This window comes from Gobio gobio (genome assembly GCF_949357685.1).
Source record: "Gobio gobio genome assembly, chromosome: 11".
Lineage (NCBI taxonomy): Eukaryota > Metazoa > Chordata > Actinopteri > Cypriniformes > Gobionidae > Gobio > Gobio gobio.
The window spans coordinates 24,774,280-24,796,109 of NC_137104.1; positions in this window are offsets into that span (position 1 = coordinate 24,774,280).

Sequence of the window (21,830 nt, forward strand, 5' to 3'; positions counted from 1 at the left end):
GACCCAGAGGTCGTCTGATCTGTCCTGATCTATCTCTCTGTGGTACATTAACTGCTCAGGTGCTCAGGTTTGTTGGCTCTCCGTGAAGAATCAATGACAATGTATCTCTAAACCTCTCACTGTTCTAACAGAAAACAACTCGAATCCCACTCATAAAAAAATGTGCTCTGGAGTGGTTTCACATACACAGAGACAATTAGACAATTATCATTAAAATTACAAACATCCAAAGAGCCCCTCACTACATACATATACATATATATATATATATATATATATATATATATATATATATATATATATATATATATATATATATATATATATATATATTTTTTTTTTTTTTTTTTTTTATAGTTTTTTTGTTTTGTTCTTGTATTGTGTGAAACTGATACAGCTGGTAAGTAATTAAGATTTGAATGAACAGCAGTATACTCCTCACTGTGATAAATGCTCTGTGCATCTGTGTTATGCTGTGCAATCTCTTATGTTCATGTATTTGGATGCATGTATAATTAAAATATAAGAATACATTTCTTTCATGTGTCTGTTTTTCATTGTTACATGTGTTTTTGTTTTTTGCATCAATTTACAACATAAAAAATAACAATAATAATAATTTGCACAACAAATTACATTTGTATAAAGTAATCATGTAATCTTATTTCTGTCATGACAACTCCTGGAGTGTATGGCATGGTAATGGATATGACAATGTTGCTATATTTGGTCTTGGCGGAATAGATATATGCTGCTGCTGTTGTTTTTTGCTGCTCTAGAGCAACTTGCTACTGCCAATATTTACATGACATGCAGCTGTGAGAATGTGACCATGCTGCTGCTGTACAAAATAGCATACATGATTTATCCGTAGCAGATCTATACAGGTGGAGCTGGGGAAGGTGGAGGTTTTCTGAAAGCGAATGCTGACCAGTATTTGAAGATTGAGCAGCAAGCTTATTGGCTACTGATGCAGCAGGAACCAATCAGATGTGCCCTAAACACACAACACACACACACACACACATTATTAAGTTATGATATATTTATTTAAATATACCTGTAGCAAAGTTCGTAGACTGGGAAGGAAGAAGACAAGGGGTTGGCTGGCTGGAAACTCGGAACAGGTTTATTCTTTTTAACTCAGGTCGCAGAACACGGTGCACATCGCACAACTCAAACAAACTTCTAATTCTCAAGTATTAACGGTTTCACTTTGGCAGTTCCTATCTGCACGTCCTCTCTGTCCGAGCTCCCAGCGTGTGTGTGTGTGTGTGTGTGTGCTTCTCCAGCCTCTCTCTCTCCAGTCCTCATTTCCTGCGGGGCTTTTAACCTGTCTCCCCACGCCAATTACTGCAACAAGAGACAGGTGTCAATCATTTGCACTTGATTCACTTACGTGCCGCCCGTCCTCTGACTCTCTCTACCATCACAGACCTCGCTAAACCACGCCCCCCTCGCCACAATACCACATATAAAATATATTTCTGTCAGGATGATTGACATTTAGCATACATTTGGATTGACAGTATGGTTCTGTTCTAGGCCAGAAATGCAGCCTAGCATGGATAAGAGCAGGGAGAGCAGCGATAAACCTCCTTAGGGCAAACAGAACCAACATAAATGTATTGCAGATATGATTAATGTTCAATAATTTAATGTACAACATAATTCAAGAAACATTAGTCTGATTCGTAGAGGAATATTCAAACCTGCCAGAACTAACATGTAAGATCACTGAAATGATACCAACATATTTCCAGTTTGTTTTATATCTACTTAAATCTTTTCCCCTGATTTTCCATTTTAAAACATTTGTATATTTTAAACGAATATTTTTCAGTAACGCTTTAGATTACAGCCCGGAAAGTACTGTGTAATTAAAACGAATTTACTGCCTAACTTTCTGTAATTATAGTGTAACTATAAAATACGTACGTGTAGGTATAAGGGAACAATATGTAATATTTGGGGAATAAAGGGGTAACTACCAGGAAAATTTACAAATTATTTATACTGTAAGTATTTTTTAATTAAGGGTTAATTATCCATGTAGTTACAGGGTAAGTGTAAATCTGCGGCTGTAAATTAAAATGGTGCTTGTTCCCCTCTTGTTTCGTGTAGTTACAGGGTAAGTACAACAAAAACACGTACACAATTTGATATCACTCTGAAATCTTTATTTGAAGAACAACTTTCAAAACAGATTTACAACACCAGAAATATCCACACCGTTTACTCGTCTTTTACCCTCATGCCATACGAGATGTATACGACTTTCTTTCTTCAGATGAACACAGAAAAATAAATAATCTCTGCTAATGAAAACTCATTTGGGTTCCTAAAAGTTGAAAGCTTGAAGCTTCACATTACTCATGTTGCACGAGCTGGTAACAGTTGGTCAGAAGCGAAAATATAAGTCAATTATGAGAGCATTTCTGGGTGTACTTTTTATTTAAATAAATATTAATACACAATAGTAAAAGACATGGGATTCCTTCAGTGGAAATAATGAAAATAAAGGAGAACAAGAAGAGGAGAAGCCAAGCAAGAGAAACAAAAAAGGGACAAAACATGCTTTTTTCTTTAAGGACGTTAGTATTTGAAATGAAAAGGTGTTTTTTTATTTTTTCATATGAATAAGAAGTGTCATAAATCTGTTTTTAAATAAATGTTTCTGAGTGATATCAGATTGTGTACGTGTTTTGTATGGTATTTACCCTGTAACTACACCAATAATTACCCCTTAATTAAAAAATACTAACAGTATAAATAATTTGTTAATTTTCCTGGTAGTTACCCCTTTATTCCCCAGATATTACATATTGTTCCCTTATTCCTACACATACATAATTTATAATTACCGGAAGTTAAACTGTAACATAATTTTACTTACACAGTACTTTCCGGGCCATAATCTAAAGCGTTACCTATTTTTCTTGTCCATGTAACATCTGTTGATTCAAATCACTGAAAAAAAACAAACAAAAAAAAACATTAGTTAGTCTTTTTAAAGCAACTGTGAATGCTTATTTTTTTAAATAGAAGTCCTTGGTTTAAATCCTAATGGGATCAGAACTTGACCAATCATATGTTCAGAGCATGAATAAGATTTTGTATGATAGACATGTATTATTAACTCTGTTCATTACTTGTGAACAACAGGGCTTTACATCATACAGAAAGGTTGCTCTTGGTTATTCCATTAAGGGAGTTCAGACTCTTAAAGCCATAAAATGAATTGAATAATCATTTTCCATTTTGGAGATGACATGATAATACGAAAAAGAGCCTTTCATGATTAAAGAGACAGTGTAAAACGGTGCCAGAGGAATTTTACTATAACGCTGCAAAAAGCGCATCAGTGCAGTCAAGTTTTTGTTTTGATTTTCCTTGTCTTCAACTTGTTTTTCCACTTCAAATTCAACTTTCAAGAGTTCAGCGGTCTGGTAAACTTGATAAACTTGCAGCTGCTCTTCTTAACAGAGTAGAATCTCATTTAAGACTAATGCAATTGAGTACAATGTCTTTTTTAGGTTCCTACTGAGTGAGCATTACAATCAAATCACTTCCTCTCCTAAATACACTTTTAAGATCTTTTAGACCGCTTAATAAAAAAGTGATTGCATTTCAGAGAAATGCTGCTTTACTCTGTATCTGGGCTTCCGAAGAACGCTCTCCTGAGAATACATCATGTGAGTTATGTCAACGTAATAAAAAAAGAGTAAACATCGCCCTTTCATTTGCAGTAGCAGTAGATGTCTTTGGTGTGTTCTTTCCCTGTGGACTCTTCCTTTGATGTTTCTTTCTGCGAGACGAGCCATCATCATTTCTGCATGTCGTTCGTGCTTCAGGGCATGAGGTCCACAAAGCACTATTTAAAAGGTCGGCAATGACCTTCAATATGAAGTGATAGCAGCCTGAAGCATGTGACTCTTCATCACACATTGCCGTATAAGTATAGGATCATTTGTGTGGGAAGAATCCTAGATCTAATATGAACTACAAATGTTTGATAATGTAATGTGTTCATATTTGTGAGGTATGAGGTAGCTGAATTAAAATTATTTATTTATTTATATACGCACTATATTGCCATAAGTATTGGGACACTCCTCCAAATCATTAAATTGAGGTGTTCCAATCCCTTCCATGGCCACAGGTGTATAAAATCAAGCACCTAGGCATGCAGACTGCTTCTACAAACATCTGTGAAAGAATGAGTCACTCTCAGGAGCTCAGTGAATGAAAGTGTGGTACAATGGTTGCAACCTCTGCAATTAGTCCATTCGTGAAATTTCCTCACTTCTAAATATTCCATGGTCAACTGTTAGTGGTATTATAACAAAGTGAAAGCAACTGGGAACAACAGCAACTCAGCCATGAATTGGTAGGTCATGTAAAATCACAGAGTGGGGTCAGCGCATGCTGAGGCATTAGTCAATAGCTACAGACCACCAAACTTCGTGTGGTCTTCAGATTAGCTCAAGAACAGTGCGTGGAGAGCTTCATGGAATGGGTTTCTGTGGCCGAGCAGCTGCATCCAAGCCTTACATCACCAACTGCAACGCAAAGCGTCGGATGCAGTGGTGTAAAACACGACCGACACTGGACTCTGGAGATGTGTTCTCTGAAGTGACCTATCACGTTTCTCTGTCTGGCAAACCGATGGACAAGTCTGGGTTTGGCGGCTGCCAGGAGAACAGTACTTGCGTGATTACCAAGTGTAAAGTTTGGGGAGGAGGGGTGGGGTGATTTTTTAGGGGTTGGGCTTGGCCCCTTAGTTCCAGTGAACTCTTAAAGGTGTTGTATGTAAGTTGTTCACTTTACTAAAGCATACAAATACCATAATATGTTTGAAGATATTTAGGAAACATGCTAAATCCACCTACTTGTTTCTCAAAAGAAAAACAATGCTACAGCCATATATTATAGAATGTGATAAATTTGTCATGTTACTGGTTCATCTGAAAGTGAAAATTCTGAAATACTCACCCTCATGTGAGCATTCATGTGTCAAGGAAAAATACTGTTTACAAAATTGTTTATTTTTAGCTTTTTCTATGGGGTGAGTTATTTACTTTCAGATAAACTGAACAAAACAGGTTCAAACCGGAAACCATTAGACCATCATAAAAATGCACTTTAAATGACACAGTCAGTGAAAGCTCCAAAAAGGACAAAAACTATCATAAAAGTGTTCATTATGACTCCTACGCTATATTCCAAGTAGAGTGAAGCCATATGTCAGCTTTGTGTAAGGAACGGAACAAAATTCATGTTATTTACAGAAAACCTTCTCACGCAATTCAATGACACACTTTTCAATAGAAATGTAATATGTGGGAGACCAAAATGTTTCAGGACAATGCAGTTCATTGGCTTTAACTTTTTTTTTTTTTGCAATTGGTATATTACATGTCTTCCCTTTTGTTGTACTCTTACGTTGGTTATTAAAGTAGAATACATTTTATTTTGGACTAGTAATGATTAAAAGTTTTGAGAATTAGTCTGTATTTTTTGGAATAAATGAATAGTGCTAGAAAAGTGTGTAGTGTATAATTTAAAAGGAAAAGGTTGGTTCACACTAGGTCTCTCTCTACAATAGACCATGAGCTCAGTGATTCTTGGTAACACCCCTGTCAGTAGTCTAGTAACACACTACTTATGCTGCATGAAGGAATGCATCATGGGGATGTTTTAAAAGGACACAGAAGTAAAATTCAAATATATACAGTTAGTGTGAGCTGAAGGTAATGTTTTTGACACTTGTGTGTTCATTTAAAATTAAATGAAAATGGATTATAGTTATATTAAATGCAATTAGCTGAACTTTTTTGTTAATTTTTATGTCATTTAATTTCTATTGTATTTGAAATATGGTTAAAACGCATGGCCAAATATACTGTCAAGCATTTATTGTAAATTAAAAAATATTTAATTTCTATTGAAACGTGTCATGTATTTAAATATATTTATTATTACACATTTGTAATGATGAAGTTGCAATTTAGTACATTGAAAACAAATTAACTTTAAATGTAATATTGAACAACACACTACACTGGTATGCACTGCAAAAGATTATTAAAACATGATTTAAAATGCACCTTGAAAGAAAATATTATTATAAAGTACACTTAAGTCTGTAAAAAAACATGAAACTACTCTCTTTAAGTGTACTTTTATCTCATTAATATTATCTGCAAGTACAGTTTGTAATATATATATATATATATATATATATATATATATATATATATATATATATATATATATATATATATATATATATATATATAAGAAATGAAGTACACTACAAGTGCACATTCTATACAATTAAGCACACTTATGTTCAGGGTTTGCAAAAGTGATGTTTCATTACGCCACTAAACGAAACTTTCAGAAATCTAACTTGCAGTATTTCCGCTTAATTTCAGGCTTTTTCCACCATCTTTAACTCTCACAATATCACATCTGTCATATGGCTTAAAAGACTTGAAATATAGCGCATAGATTGTATTGTATTTTCAAGGTAATTTCTTTTTTCATTTTTTTTTTTTTTTAACCATTTTGGATCTTGCAGGAACTGGCCAAAATCTTTTTTTGTCTTCTACAGTAAAAAAAGAACAATACAATGTATTCCTTTAACACCACTCTCCTACATAGCTTTGAAAGGAAATAAGTGTTTTTGCACACTGAAAGCTTCAAGACATGGTGGGCTGAATCCGTTAAAAGAGAAAAGAATAAATGCTGTTCTAGAACTCCAGGGTTAAATAGAGAAAAAAGGGAAAAAACAAGGTCTAAATGGAAAGCTGGTTATTGTTGGAGGCTTACTGTGTAACAAATGGACCTCTGTATGAGATAAAAAATTAGTGACATGTTTAAGCTGATTTTCAAAAGTCTGCAGCCAGCAAGAGAGAGGCAGTGCGTAGAGCCGTGTAAGGTCTTGGTTGCCCATGGCAACATTTATCGCTGCTTCAAAGAGTCGACAGTGGAGTTACATGCGTCCTGATGTTTGGGGGGGGGGGGGGGGGGGGTTGTGGCACTCTAGAGCAGCATTAATGATGAGATTTCATGAGGTGCCTGAGCACTAGTTCATTAATGTGTGCTAAACAGAAGAGGCAACAGATCTTTAGTAAAAAAAAAGAGACCTTACTACACAAAAGCGCCACAGGAAACCTGCACTGCTGCTGACACGCGCGAGTGGCTGTAAAGCACACAGTGACAAGGAATATCACAGAACATTCTTTAATCGTAAATCCAACACGGAACACTCAGGAGAATCACAGGGAGTAACACATAAATCACAACCACGAAACACAAACGCAAGCAATACCGAACCAAGAACTGAATGACTGGAAGGCTTATATATATATATATATATATATATATATATATATATATATATATATATATATATATATATATATATATATATATATATATATATATATATATATATATATATATATATATATATACACACCCACACACACACAGAAAAAGAAAAAAAAAACAGAACAGAACAGGTGTGGTACTAAATTAACAACCATGGAACTCAGGCAAACCAGAACAGGGAAAACAGAACCAAAACACAACTTAACTAAACAGACAAAATATAACTCGTATAGCAGCAGTGGCAATATGAAAAAAAAACTAAACAAAACAAATCTTATGGTTGCCATAGCTTCTGAAAACTTTCACTGATTAGATGTACTAAAATAGCTGTGTTCTCATGACTGCTAACAGTATAGGAGACAGGGTCAACTGTAATATATTTTATGTTTTTATTCTCAGCTCAAAGATGAACTCATCTGCATGCCATCTTTTGAAATGCACCATAAATAATAAAGTACCATTCATACATTTTCATGGAGAAAGACTTTGAATATATTGGAGTGGAACAGTGCTGGGGCAATTGTAAGACTTGAACTTAGTATATCAAATAAGTGCGCCGCTTACAGGAAATGAATAATATTACTGATATTACTTTAATATGTGATAATATGACAGAATGGGTTACCTGTAAACTTCCATCCATTTAGCCCAAAAACCGGATGCTGACGGCTTGGTCAAAAGGAATTCTGTGTGTAAGCCTTTTCAGCATTTTGGTGAAGTTCTCTTAATTTATTGATATCTCATTTTAAATCTGACTCCATTAATAATTTTATCTGACTCCAATTCTATGTGACTCCATAAAGTGTGTTACGTTTAGAGTTTATCAGCTGATTTTAAGATTAGTTGCGATTTAATTTAGATCGTTGATTTTCCTTAGTATCACTTATTTTCAAATATTCGTTCCTCCATGGGACCCGGCACCGCTCAGAGGCAATAGTGTCGCGACTCACTAGCTCTCACGACACAAATTAGTTAGTTCTGATATTACAGAGGATTGCAGAGTGAACTATTGTAACTTTAAATGAGTCCTGCAGGTTTACTCATAACAAAAAGTGTACCTTTATGTATAGCCACAAAGCTGCAACTTATAATATCAGCGACAGTCAGAAATCTGATTTTCTCTCATGCATGGCTCAATGCTCCCGCTATGGAGTCCTCAGTTTGATCTGTCCCAACAGAGAGATTTGCGGTAGCACCTACTTACTCCTCATGGACCCTACTAAAATAATGATTTCAGAAAGATACAGAATAAATCAAGATTAACATTTATTTTGGCCAGACAGGAAAAGTAAATAAGTAAACAAGAATCCATGATACACAACTGATCAGCGTAAAAACATAAAACACAATTGCAAAGCAATATGAAAATAATTTAAAAGAGTCATCATGTCTGGCACAATACATGCAGTTTGGGTCAGTGTCTCAAAGACACTGACCCAGTACCACATGGGGGTTCTGACTACAGAATGTTCCCCCCGAGAGTTAGGTTACCCTCCCTTAAATACTCCAACTAGAACAAAAGGGTTGTAAATATTTGCAACACAGTGGATCAGATATCTTTGAAAAGACTCCTCAAAAGGAGAACTGAATTCTCATTAGTTTTCAATCTTACTAATACTACTAGTGACTGCAGTGAAACTGAGACCATTTTACCATTCGCACCGAGACCTTTAAAAAGACATCAAACATGAAAGGGATAAAACAATAGATTTACAAGATACATCATCACTGGTATATCTGCATTTGGTGACTTGAAAACAGGGCAAGGAGAGGGCAAAATGGGGAGGGGGAAGAAATGTTTGTCAGGGTGGTGTCACACAGTTTCTGTGAGATCTTCTCTCAAGATTAGTGACTTTTATTGTTCAATTGCTGGGGTGTGTATCTCAGCTTTTGTCTTATCACCAAAACCGATCCTTACATACCCATTGGCTGTGTTCGAAATCGCCCCCTATACCCTTAAATAGGGCACTATTTGAGTGAACATCCATTTTTAGTGGTGTCCGAAACAATAGTGGACGTTTTTAAGTGCACTCATTCAATCCCACCATGCACCGCAATAACGAGTGTACATTAGATGTACGCGCTGGAGAATATGCTTCTTCGATGCCCGATCGGCGTATGACAGCAAAGTCCCGCGAGAGCAAACGAGAAACAACTCCTTATGCGTTTGAATCGTTCTCTCACTCAACCAGACGGTGTACTCTCAACGCACTGAGAGCCGCGCCCTGAATGAATGAACTTACCGCTGTCCGATTCGCCCTATGTACCCTCATTCTCCATTACTCCACTACTCCAAAAACCAGCCAACAAGCTTAAAGTTAACCCTATAACTCTTTACTTGTGTGGCACTGAACTTACTTGGAAAGGGGAATAATAAAGTAACTAATAAGCATTTAATTAAAAAAATAATAATAATATTTGTATATACCGTAGTAGGCCTATATTTCATACTTTATAGTAGGCTACTATTTATATTATGGGCGTCAGAAGCAAAAAAAATGTCGGTGGGTCCTTTAACAGAAACATTTTACTGGAGTAGATGCAATTTACAAAAACTATATTTAAATATATCGGCTTGTTTAAACGTCTGGTTGACGAAGACATACCTACGGACATCAATCTTCATCAGCAGCAATAGTGTAGGGGTAAGAGGCTTGACGATAAGATTTGACGCAATTTGATCAGAGGTTCGAATCCGCCTTTTGCCAAACTCGCACTGATCCTTTTTTCCATCATATATCAGATCGGAAAGGAATTTATTTTCTATGAATATGAAGAAAATATTAGAAAAGTGAAAATAAAGCTTCTAACACGTTTAATCAGTGTTTATCAGGGTATATAAACAGACGTGCTCAATTAGAGACGATACAAGTGAGTGGGCCCAATATCATTGGTCTTAAAAAGTGTGTGAGTCGATGCCATCTCCTGGCGAAACGCGGGAATTCATTCAATGCACGGCGCGACTCTCACAGTGCATTATGGGTATTCTCTAGCCGTCGAGCATACATCGGTTGCAAACTCGTTATTGTGGTGCATTGTGGGATTGTATGAGTGCACTTAATAACGTCCACTATGGTTTCGGACACCACTAAATGGCTGTTCCCTCAAATAGTGCCCACAGCTGAATCAATCATCCATCCATCTTCCGAACCGCACTGGTCCAGCCCAATATCATGCATACAGGTATAAATGATCCTTTTTAAGATGATTATTATATTGTTTGATTAAGGTTACATGCTAGTTTCCATAGCAGAGTTCAGGATAAATCTTTACATTATTACTGGAGCTGCCAAACAGCAAGCACAAACTGCAAAAACGGCAGCCTTTCCGGCGCACTTAGTGTCCGAAATCACTCACTCGTTTTCGAAGTGGACTATATCAGTGGACTAAAGTAGGAAATAGTGTATGAGGGTATAGGGGGCGATTTCGGAAACGGCCATTGACACAGAACTATTTCTCAGACTATTGATTAGTTTCCCCAGGTGTTTCCTATTTAGCCACTCCCTCTTGTTATCTTGTTAGCCTTGCTTGTTTCCCTTTGTGTATATATACCCCAGTGCTTCAGTTGTTGTTTGTCAGTCGTTGCTCCTGTATTTGTGTTCCTGTCGTTGTGCCCCTGCCTGTTCGTTGTGGATTTACTTTTGTTTTTGGATTTTCTCTGTTTTTGTCTTCAATAAATGTTATTACTGAATTTGGATTCCAACTCAGCCTCATCCCTGCTCAAACATAACAATACAACAAAATTATAAACGCAACACTTTAGTTTTTGCCCCCCGCAAAGATCTCAGACTTTTTCTATGTACACAAAAGGCCTATTTCTCTCAAATATTGTTCACAAATCTGTCTAAATATGTGTTAGTGAGCACTTCTCCTTTCCTGAGATAATCCATCCACCTCACAGGTGTGGCATTTAATTTACGCATGCAATCTTATGTACACTTTCACAAATCTTACCCTGCACATGCGATTCTTTATGACATCAATTTACCTTCATAGTAGGCCTAAAGCTGGGCATATACTGTGCAATTTTCGTCCGATTTCGAGCCAAATTCTGACTCGTGAGACTCTTTTTTTGGGTCGATTTTCAGCTTTATCGTGCGTCGTTTGTTGTGAGGTGTTCGTGCAATGTTATTATCATGGGAAATGTGAACCGTTGTCCATCATTTGACACAATTTCACAGCGCAATATTGATTTTTTTTCTTTTTCGTTTTAAATACAGGCCTATAATTCCTTGTTTAATTGGGCAAAATGTATTTATATAATGAGGAGTAAGCTAATCTATCTATTATTTTATTATGCACCGTGTCGGTTATGCATTGATGCGTTATGAAATTATTGCGGGGGTAAATTAAATGTAATATCAATTTAATAATATAAGTAGGCCTACCCTAATAATAATAATCATTTATATACATAAATGTTAAATCCTCTTGATATCGATAGCTGATGCATTTGATAGGCTATCTCTCTATTATAGGTTTTTTTTCGTGCATATTTCACTGATGCGAATATTCATGGCAGTAATGTATTACTATCTCATTTCGACATTTGCTATTCCCTAATTGGAAATCAAACTGTCTCCATTGACTTTGTATTACATGAAGCGTCTCCTTGTCATTTCTGACTATAACAAAAAACAAAACAAGCTCATACAGCAAATAAGATCAAAAACCCAGAACCAAAAACACAGAAGTTTTTATAAGCTGTTGACCCAAAAAAGGAGTGTTTAAGGACACAAAAGTGGATACAGGCAATTGATCATGTTATATTACACTGAGAACTACACCCACTGGATGGGAACGTAATCAGCGACAGGAAATATAATATATGAAACTGACATTTGGATATTTGACTCAACAGTGACAAAATGTTTACTGCACACTTATGCAGGTGTCAGGATCCCAAAATGTACCCATTCGTCCTGCTGATTCTTCATGTCTTATTGCTTGTATACACTTTTGTCACGTTTTTTTGGGGTCAACAACTTATAAAAATGTTGTTTTTATTTTTTTTTAGCTTGTCTGCTGTACACCCTGTCACATAGCAGCTTTGTTCTGCTTTTTGTTATAAGTCAGAAATCACAAGGAATTTCGTGAACGCCGCCATCGCGGGCATCATAAAGTGATTGCGCTTAGGGCATCAAAACGGCCAGCGGCGGTACTGGCCAGTGGCATAAATATACAGTAAGTTGTAGCCTATCTACAGTAAAGAGTGGGAGAGTGACTCAACTCTCAAACTTGAATTACACCTGTGACTCGAAGACTCTTTATAAATATAACCTTGACTCCTGTCCATCATCCTATACACACTTAGGACATCTGCAACTAGCAACCCCGACAGCTGCTGAAAGAGGTTTTACGATTAATCCGTTTTGACTGTGCTAAGTGCATGTGCCATGTACTTCACAAAAGACGTACTGTAGTTTTGTCAAAGCAAAGTGCAACACAAAGGTAAGCGCATTGTTGTAATTTTTTGTTGGCAGATTATTGTACAGTATCAATGAATTATGCATTTTGGCAGTGGTGTGTGCATTATCGTGTGAAATGCCTGTTAATTTACATTACTTTTTCCAATCTATATATTGGGCACTTTTTGCACATAAATTGGCTTCTTAATGTTGACATTGAAAATTATGCATGTGTTTTTCTGAGGGATTGCTGTTTGACAGTTTCTACCTGGACATATGGTCATATTTGATCCGTTTTACTGGGAAATATATTTTTTTAATCATCAATGTTATGTTTTAAGGAGATAAAATGGTAACTTACTTATCAACCTTGATTGGTATGGCAATAAAATAATATCACATTATTTTGGCAGTTAAAGTTTTTTTTCTTTTTCTTGGAGTGACTAGTTGCCTATAAATATTGTAAAGGTACAAAAAGTCAAAATTCAGAGGCATGTTATAAATGTACATTTGGTGAGTTTTTGGGCTTGAAATCGTCAACCCAATCTGGCAACACTGATCACACATTAAAATAATGGTTATTGATAACATGCCTCTGTATTTTGACTTTTTGCACCTTTACAATATTTATAGGCAACTAGTCATCAAATCTTCCACTCCATGAAACACATTAATGCTCAGTAGTACACATATAGTTCTTTAATGTATTTGCATTGTCCTGAAATGTGTTCATTTTCAATGGGAATATATGCGGCTGAAACGGGTAGCCTAGTGCATCTAAACGTTTTCAACATTAACTTTTTAATATAACATTACAGTCATTATGGCCTTTAGAAAAATGTTTTTTTGAGGAGGTGGGGTATGCACTGTGGCGCGGTCTAATCTTTTGACCTTAAAGGAATAGTTCACCTAAAAATGAAAATTCTCTCATCATTTACTCACCCTCAAGTTGTTCCAAACCTTGTATGAGTTTATTTGTTCTGAAGATATTTTGAAGAATGTTTGTAACCAAGCAGATTATATGCAACCATTGAATGCTATAGCATTTCCCCCCCTACTATGGCAGTCAATGGTTGCTCTATCTGCTTGGTTACAAACATTCTTCAAAATATCTTCAGAACAAAGAAACTCATACCGGTTTGGAACAACTTGAGGGTAAGTAAATGATGTCAGAGTTTTCATTTTTGGGTGAACTACCCCTTTAATGGCATTTTTTCCCCTTACATTACGTTTACTTTTATACTTTAAGTAGTTTTGAAACCAGTATTTTTACACTTTTACTTGAGTAAAAAGCTTGAGTTGATACTTCAACTTCTACAGAAGTCTTTTTAAACCCTAGTATCTATACTTCTACCTGAGTAATGAATGCAAATACTTTTGACACCTCTGAGGATTGACATACAATTTTCACAAATTGCTAGTAAATTTATGAAAACATTACAAAGAAATGGCAAGTACCACATTTAATGAAACATTACATTAGATTATTAGATTATTATTTTATAAAAGACTATAAGATAGTCTTTTATAAAACATATTCCAATAATCTTTATTTATAACTTTGAAAAAATAATCACAATTTTAAACACCAGATGAATAATAAAAAATTATTAGATATCCAAAAATGACTTTGTTGTCGAACTTTTTACAAAGTGATACGATGAAACTATGCTCAGCCAAGAAGAGTGCGGTATTATTGCCATCACACTAGTTTGTTTGTAACTGCTTCTGGTCTCTCCCTTATTTTTAGGCATGGAAAATCATGTTATAATGATTGTAATCAGAAGTGTATGGTTCTGATTTGATGTTCCTCAACACACATGATGAGTATGCAGATTGTTTTTCACTCTGGGCCTGTGATGGCATTATCCACTCTCAATCAGATCTTATGTTAATTAGCACCTGGCTGCCTTTTATGTGCTGACGACAGCAGCTATTATGGAGAATTAACACTAAACTCATGAAAAGCACAAGCATTATCCTATAAGAAAACAGTCTATAAAGACTACGCGGTATAAACATGCAGAGAGTCAAAAGAGACACCCAGTATTATGGACAAATGGAAACAATGTTTGACCAATAAATACAATTCTTATTTTAAATAAAATTATTCATATTGTGTAGTTAGTCAAATATCATTTTACATATCACACTCTACAGGAGAGAGTCCGGATTGTGAATTAAAACAAACATTCACCTTACAAAGCCTACTGTATAATATTTGATATGCAAAATTTCTAAAGCTAAAAACCTATTTCCCATCTGTTAGTCACTACGACTGACAAATGGGGTCTCACTTGGGAGCTCCAACCACCTCTGAGTTTTAGAAAAAAGGCCAATAAACGGAGCTGAGTGGTTGCAGACAGCAATCACTCTTTCCAGTCACCTACAGCTATGTTAAACAGGGTGTAACAGAGGAGATTTATCTTGCTGGTGGAAAGGGTGTATTCAGCAGGTTTCGCCATCACAGTTTTGCAGTGCACAGTTAAGTGCAGCGATTTCCCCCTGGGCGCTTCAGCGCAAAAAAGCAGATTTCCTTAAAAGAGCAAGCATTTTAAAGATGCCCTTCTGTCCATGTGTTTCTGGATGCCGTCGTTTCCAGTCTTCATCTGACGGCCACGATTGCTGTCTCACATGCCTGGGCTGAGAGCATGCTGAGATGGTGTTCATGGACGGTTCATGTCACTGCAAGAATAAGAGTTGCTGAGGGCATCGGACTCGAGTGAAACCCTCTACCTTGTCCTGAGCACTTATGGTTAGATGATTGGTTCCTAGGTGTAGTGAGTGGTTCACAGTCGCGTTCCGCCTCAGTGCCCTTCTTACCGGAAGTGCATGAGGAGGTTCTGAAGTCGTGGAACCTTTTACTGCCCGAAGCCATTCCGCAGCCTCCTCCACTCTCACTACCCCTGATGGTGGGGCCGACAGGGGATACATGGAGATTCCCCAGGTGGAGCATGCAATTGTAGTGCACTTGTGCATGCAAAGTGCGACCACCTGGTAGAACCGTCCTCATCTCCCATCCAAGGCTTGTAAGACTGTGAGACAACGGGTCTTTGCAGGCCCGCTGTCAGGCGAAACTGGGTTTGCCCAAAAAAATATAACTCCAAAAAAATGATGGCAATACTCGCAAAAGATGTAAAAGTGATGTTTATTTTATAGTGCTTGAGAAGTGAAAACAGACCCAATGCTATATACAAAAGTAACAAAGAAACAAAAGCTGTGCAAAAGTATAAATATATATATACACGGCAACTATTTTAAAGACAGACGATAGAGATCGCTCACGGCACCACACTTGCACGCTCGCTAGCCAGGTAAACTGACACAGATCTTTATCTGGGGCTCCTTCTTATAGTCCAAGCCCCGCCCCTTTCCGGTTAAAACCTTTAAGTCAAGTCAAGTCAACTTTATTTATATAGCGCTTTTAACAATGTAGATTGTTTCAAAGCAGCTTTACAGTGTTAAACAGGAAAATAATGCAGCATAATTTTATTCAGCTGTATAGCCATTCTGGAAAAATTTCAAGTATCATACAGTGACAGTGTGGGCTTTAGATTAATAATTTGATCAGTAATTTAGTTTAAATGGTTAATTTAGTTTATTATTTAGATGTATTTCGATGTTTAGTTGAAAAATTTAGTGTCCCCAACTGAGCACGCCAAGCCAGAGGCAACAGTGGCAAGGAAACCAAAACCCCATTAGGTGACCTAATGGAGAAAAATAAACCTTGGGAGAAACCAGGCTCAGTCGGGGTGCCAGTTCTCCTCTGGCCAATTAACAAACAGCGTATTATTATTATTATTCTGGCAGTTTTACAGCTCGGAGGTCATAATAGATCAGAATATTCGAGGGACCGGGGGCAACATGCTGGAGACGGGTTTATTGAGGATGATGTTGATTAAATAATTATTAAAGTGCAATATTCGAATGATCGGAGGCAACACGCAGGAGACGGGTTTATTGAGATGCCGTGTCGATGAGGCAGTTTCAGGGGGAGTCTAATCACGGTCTCCCAGACACTTCGGGGTCCTGTGTTGGTCTTCTCTGGGCGCAGGTCCACCATCTGAACTGGATACGGCCCGGATCCAGCTGACTGCAGTAAACCTCGGGATAAAACAGAGAGACTAACATTAGCGTAGATGCCATTCTTCTGATGATGTAACGAGTACATCAGGTGTTATGGGAAGTGTTCCCGGTTCCGGCTGACCTAGTTAATGCAGCCTAACAATCATTTCATTGAAAAAGTGTTTTATGTGTATGCCACAGTAAAGAGATGTGTTTTTAGTCTAGATTTAAACTGACAGAGTGTGTCTGCTTCCCGAACAATGTTAGGAAGACTGTTCCAGAGTTTAGGTGCTAAATAGGAAAACGATCGACCGCCTGCAGTTGATTTGGATATTCTCGGTATGATCAACTGGCCAGAATTTTGAGACCGCAGTAGACGTGATGGAGTATAATATGTTAAGAGCTCGCTCAAGTATTGGGGAGCTAAACCATTTAACACCATAGAGGTAAGTATATACATTTACACAACACAACATCAATATATACACATATATCATAACAAAATATTTATGGAAACCAAAATGTGGTCAAAATAACAAACACAAAAGGTAAACATAAAAATAATAAACACATAATAATAACACTCAACTTTCTTATCCCCATCGTAACAAACAAGACAATGGACGAGCCAGCTTCCGGCTTCTTCACGCCGACACGCCCACCCACAGCGGACCCGGCACTACTTCTCCAGGCCTTGGGGTGGCGCTTGGGTTCGACCGGCCGATGGTGGAGAAGCAACGCGAAAGACCGGCAACACAGACGCTGACAAACACTCACAACAGGTAGGTATAAACACAACAACAGGACAAAACATTAAAACGAAAGACAAAGCTAATGTGTATGTATGTTAGGTGCAGTGTGAATACGGTCGGGGATGGAGATGGAGTGGATATGTATGCGTGTATGCGGACCAGACCAGCGTGCTATTGTGCACCGCCCGCCTCAGCAGGAACGGAGGACAAGGTAAGCAGGGGATGACTGTGTGTGTGTGTGTTTGTGTGTGTGTGTGTGAGTGCTGCACAGACCAACGGGCATAGGGATAGAACCAGGGTTTATGCAGGAGCTGTACCTCTGGAACCTCCATGTGTGGATTCTTGACGGGACGTGGAGGACTTAACAGCAGTGGTAGACACTATTACTCAATTACTGAGTGGTGCTCTTCCCATTAGGAAGACCCCCGGAGATACACGATTGGCTCTGTGCTTTCCTTCCTGCAAGAAGGTTTGAAGCTGAGGCTATCCCCCTCCACCTTGAAGGTGCTGCCATTGCGGAGCTCTGAGGAGTGGAGGCCTCAGCATGACTACTCTCTAAATCAAGAGCAAACCTAACAACACTTCCCTGAGCAGTACATGGATGGGATACCTCCCGGGAAAACTAGGTTGTTGTTGGAAGAGGTGTTATGGAGGCCAGCATGGGCATTGTCTGTGTGGGTCCTAACGCCCCAGTATTGATGGGAACACTATAATGTCAAAAAGCACTATCCTTCAGATGAGAATTCCTGACCCTCTGTGGTCATTAAAAATCTCATGATGTCCTTCGAAAATAAGTAGGGGTTTAACCCAGGAGCAGCAAGTGATTTTTTCCACTTAATTAGAAGCACCACAATTATTCAATGAACTTGTCTGTTAGGGAATACTGAACAGACATTTAGAAATTTATTTTAAAATGCAAAGTATTGGAAATCAAAATAAATCTCTGTAAACCATTGAATTTTTACAACACTATAATTGCACCCCATCGGGTGATCAAAAGTTCTACACACACTTTCAGCCTACATTCCAAATTAAACACTTGGGCCACACAGGAACATCATGTAAGACAAGTGATCAAGTGCAAAACCGCAAGTGTGGGTATTTGTACAGGCCCATTGGTTCCTTGCTTTATCTGATTATCAGATCTGTCTTTTCACTGGTTCATGTTTATCAGTTCCATTTTGTAATTTGTTGTTGTTGTTCCCCATGTCCATGTATTTAATGCTGTGTTTAAACCATGTCGTAATTACAGTAGTCCTGAGATGACAACACATGATGTTCTATTTGGAGCTGTTCACGCCCTCAGACTGCTAATTTAGATTTCTATGGCAACACTATCTACGCCTAAATTAATCTGCAGTGGTCATGTGGTACAATGGTCTCGTGGTAAAGGCATAACGAGCTCTACGAGGAAGTGAACGCTTCTTAAAATCTTATCACAACATGTTTCCTTGTCATGTATTGTTTATGTAACCTGCTGTTTTGTGAGTGTTTCCAAGTCAGTTTATGTTCAAGCCAGTTTTGTTCAAGTCAAGTTCATGTACTCATGATTATGTCATGTTTTAGTTGTTTATTTTTTCGTATCTCTGAGAACTCAATGTCTGTTTTTTTTTCTCCAAAAACAAGCTGAAACATAGGCTCATCTGACCACAGCACACATTTACACTGTTTTTTGGATCATCTGAGATTAGCTCGGGTCCAGAGAACTGAGCGCCATCTCTGCATAGAACTGATCTATAGCTTCTGATGTATGTATATACGCCCATGTGCCTGTATTTAATCATGTTTGGTGATTTATGTGAAGGTACCATTGACATGGAGGCATATATTTGGATTGTACAGAGACGTAAATTGCCATCAAGATGACATCTTTCATGGGAATCAAGACCATGCCAGGCCTCATTCTGCACATACTACAACAGAGGGGTTAAGTGAATGTGCCTGCCTACCTACCTGCAGTGCAGATCTGTCTCTTATTGAAAATGTATGGACCCTCATGAAAAGGAGAACCAGACAATGACGACCACGCACTGTTGAGCAGAAGTCTTATATAAGGAGAGATTGGTTAAAACAAAAATTTTCTTTGTAATTTTGTCAGTTAAAGAGAATTAACAAAATCACAGATCTTTGATTTTATTGCATTTTCCAAAACTTTTCAGGAAAAGGGAGTTTGTATTATGTAAAGAACTATAACAATGCCCTGCAGGAACAGACCTCTAATTGTTCGATTGTTATTCTGCTGCTCTGTGGAACAGCATATGACTACCAACTGCTATATCCAATAAATCAAAGGTGTGAGTAAACGACTATGGACAGTTATTTCAGTATCTCGCAGTTGCACTTCACTTCAGCTGGAACTGTCCTGAACACAACTGCATTTTCCCATTAAGGTATGGGAATTTAATAATAATAAAAGTAAATAAATACAATAAAAAAGCTACTTAGCCAAAAATCTGTCCAGCTTAAATGAGATTGTTTCTGAACAGGCTTTTGGAAGTGTGTTCTGAACGAAACACAATTAAATTTTATAGAGAACTGACTCTAAGGGTAAGGGACATATTAAATTTGACACAAACAAAAACATGACTTTTCTTATTATAATACATCGGTATAGTTTGTTCAGCCAATAATACTGTTATGTTTTGGGTTCGTTTTTGTCTTTTTTTCTGTTCAGTTCATTTTTTAGTTTCTTTGTTAATCTAGTCTGTTAATTAGTTTAGTTCTCGTCCATTCCTTACCTGTTTGTTACTATGGTTTCTGATTTGATTTGAGATTCACTTCAGGTATGTCTTAATTATCTCATCAGCTCCGCTGTTTGCCTTCACGTATTTAAACCCTCGGTTTCTGCCCCTTCAATGTCTAGTATTATTTGAGGTGATATGTGGTTGTACGTGCTCATGTTTCGTATTGGATTAAAGTCTCCTTCAGTGTCTCCTTTGTCATACACTTGATTACAGCCACCTGTTCTGTGACAATTACACAGATAATATCCTTGTCTCAGGGTTTTAAACCACTAGAAATCATGGGTTGTGAAAATACAGTGACATATTGAATGGACTATACTTCCTTTTTGTTTCAGGATTGCTTTCTTTCTAATTCCAGATGCATTATCTATGTAGTGAAATATATTAGTGACCTTATGCATTTACCATCTGATTATCAATGCGTTATTGGGATAAAATTGTATAATAGTTGATGCTAATATTAATAAATTGAATATATTGCTGATTACTCTGCATTTAATTGTTCATCCTTTTGCCAGACAAAAATACAGTAGTAGTCTACTATTAAACTTTTTACATCATGTCGTTCAAAAGGCTTTCTTTCTTCTGTGTAACAGAAGATTTAAAAACAAATCTAGATTAAAACCTATGGTTCTTAGAAAAATTATTTTAAAGTTTAACATTTTCTATTCATGTTGGTTTCATATGGTTTTAAAAATCCTTACATTTTAATCAAAATATTTTCTTAAATGATGCAAGGACAATGCAGACTCAAACATTTTCTACATTAGTCTTTCCGCTCATGTAAATGAGGTTTCGTTTTAAATGTAAATTAAGGATAACAATTGAAGGGATAACCTTCCATTCCAACATCATAGGTGAATCTACAGGTGTGATCACCTGCCGAGTGATTATTTATACTCTGACTGGTAATCACATTCATTAATGCTTTGTCACAGGAGCTTTCTTGATGTCCTGCTGTTGCTCACACATTATAACTGATTGAACATCATTCTGGTGGTACTATTCTCATATTCCTGAAACCAGGGCAAACTGTCTCTATGATAATTAAGCCATTTTGGGGATGAGCTCGCTCTAAAATATACTTTGGAGTGGTATCTGGGTCAAGGCAGACTACAATTTGTTGAAGTTGAGAACATGAGAATTGGAGAGAACACAATGCTGGAATAAACAGTCCAAACAGGAGTGCACAGAGGTAATTATATATGGAGAACAACATGAACTTAACAACAGGAAGATGTCTGATGCCCGGTTACCATTGTACGGGCTGGTTACCATTTTGGGCTGTCCCAGACGAAAAATGACTACTCGTGGCGATTTCGACCTCTCTCGTTTCCTCCTCTTTTTTTCACTTTTTTTCACCACTAGAGCATGCTGATGACATTTTATTCTTCTATAGTAACTTGCGTTGTAGCCTACGATTCAATAGGTGTTATCATCGTCTATACATGTTGTACGCA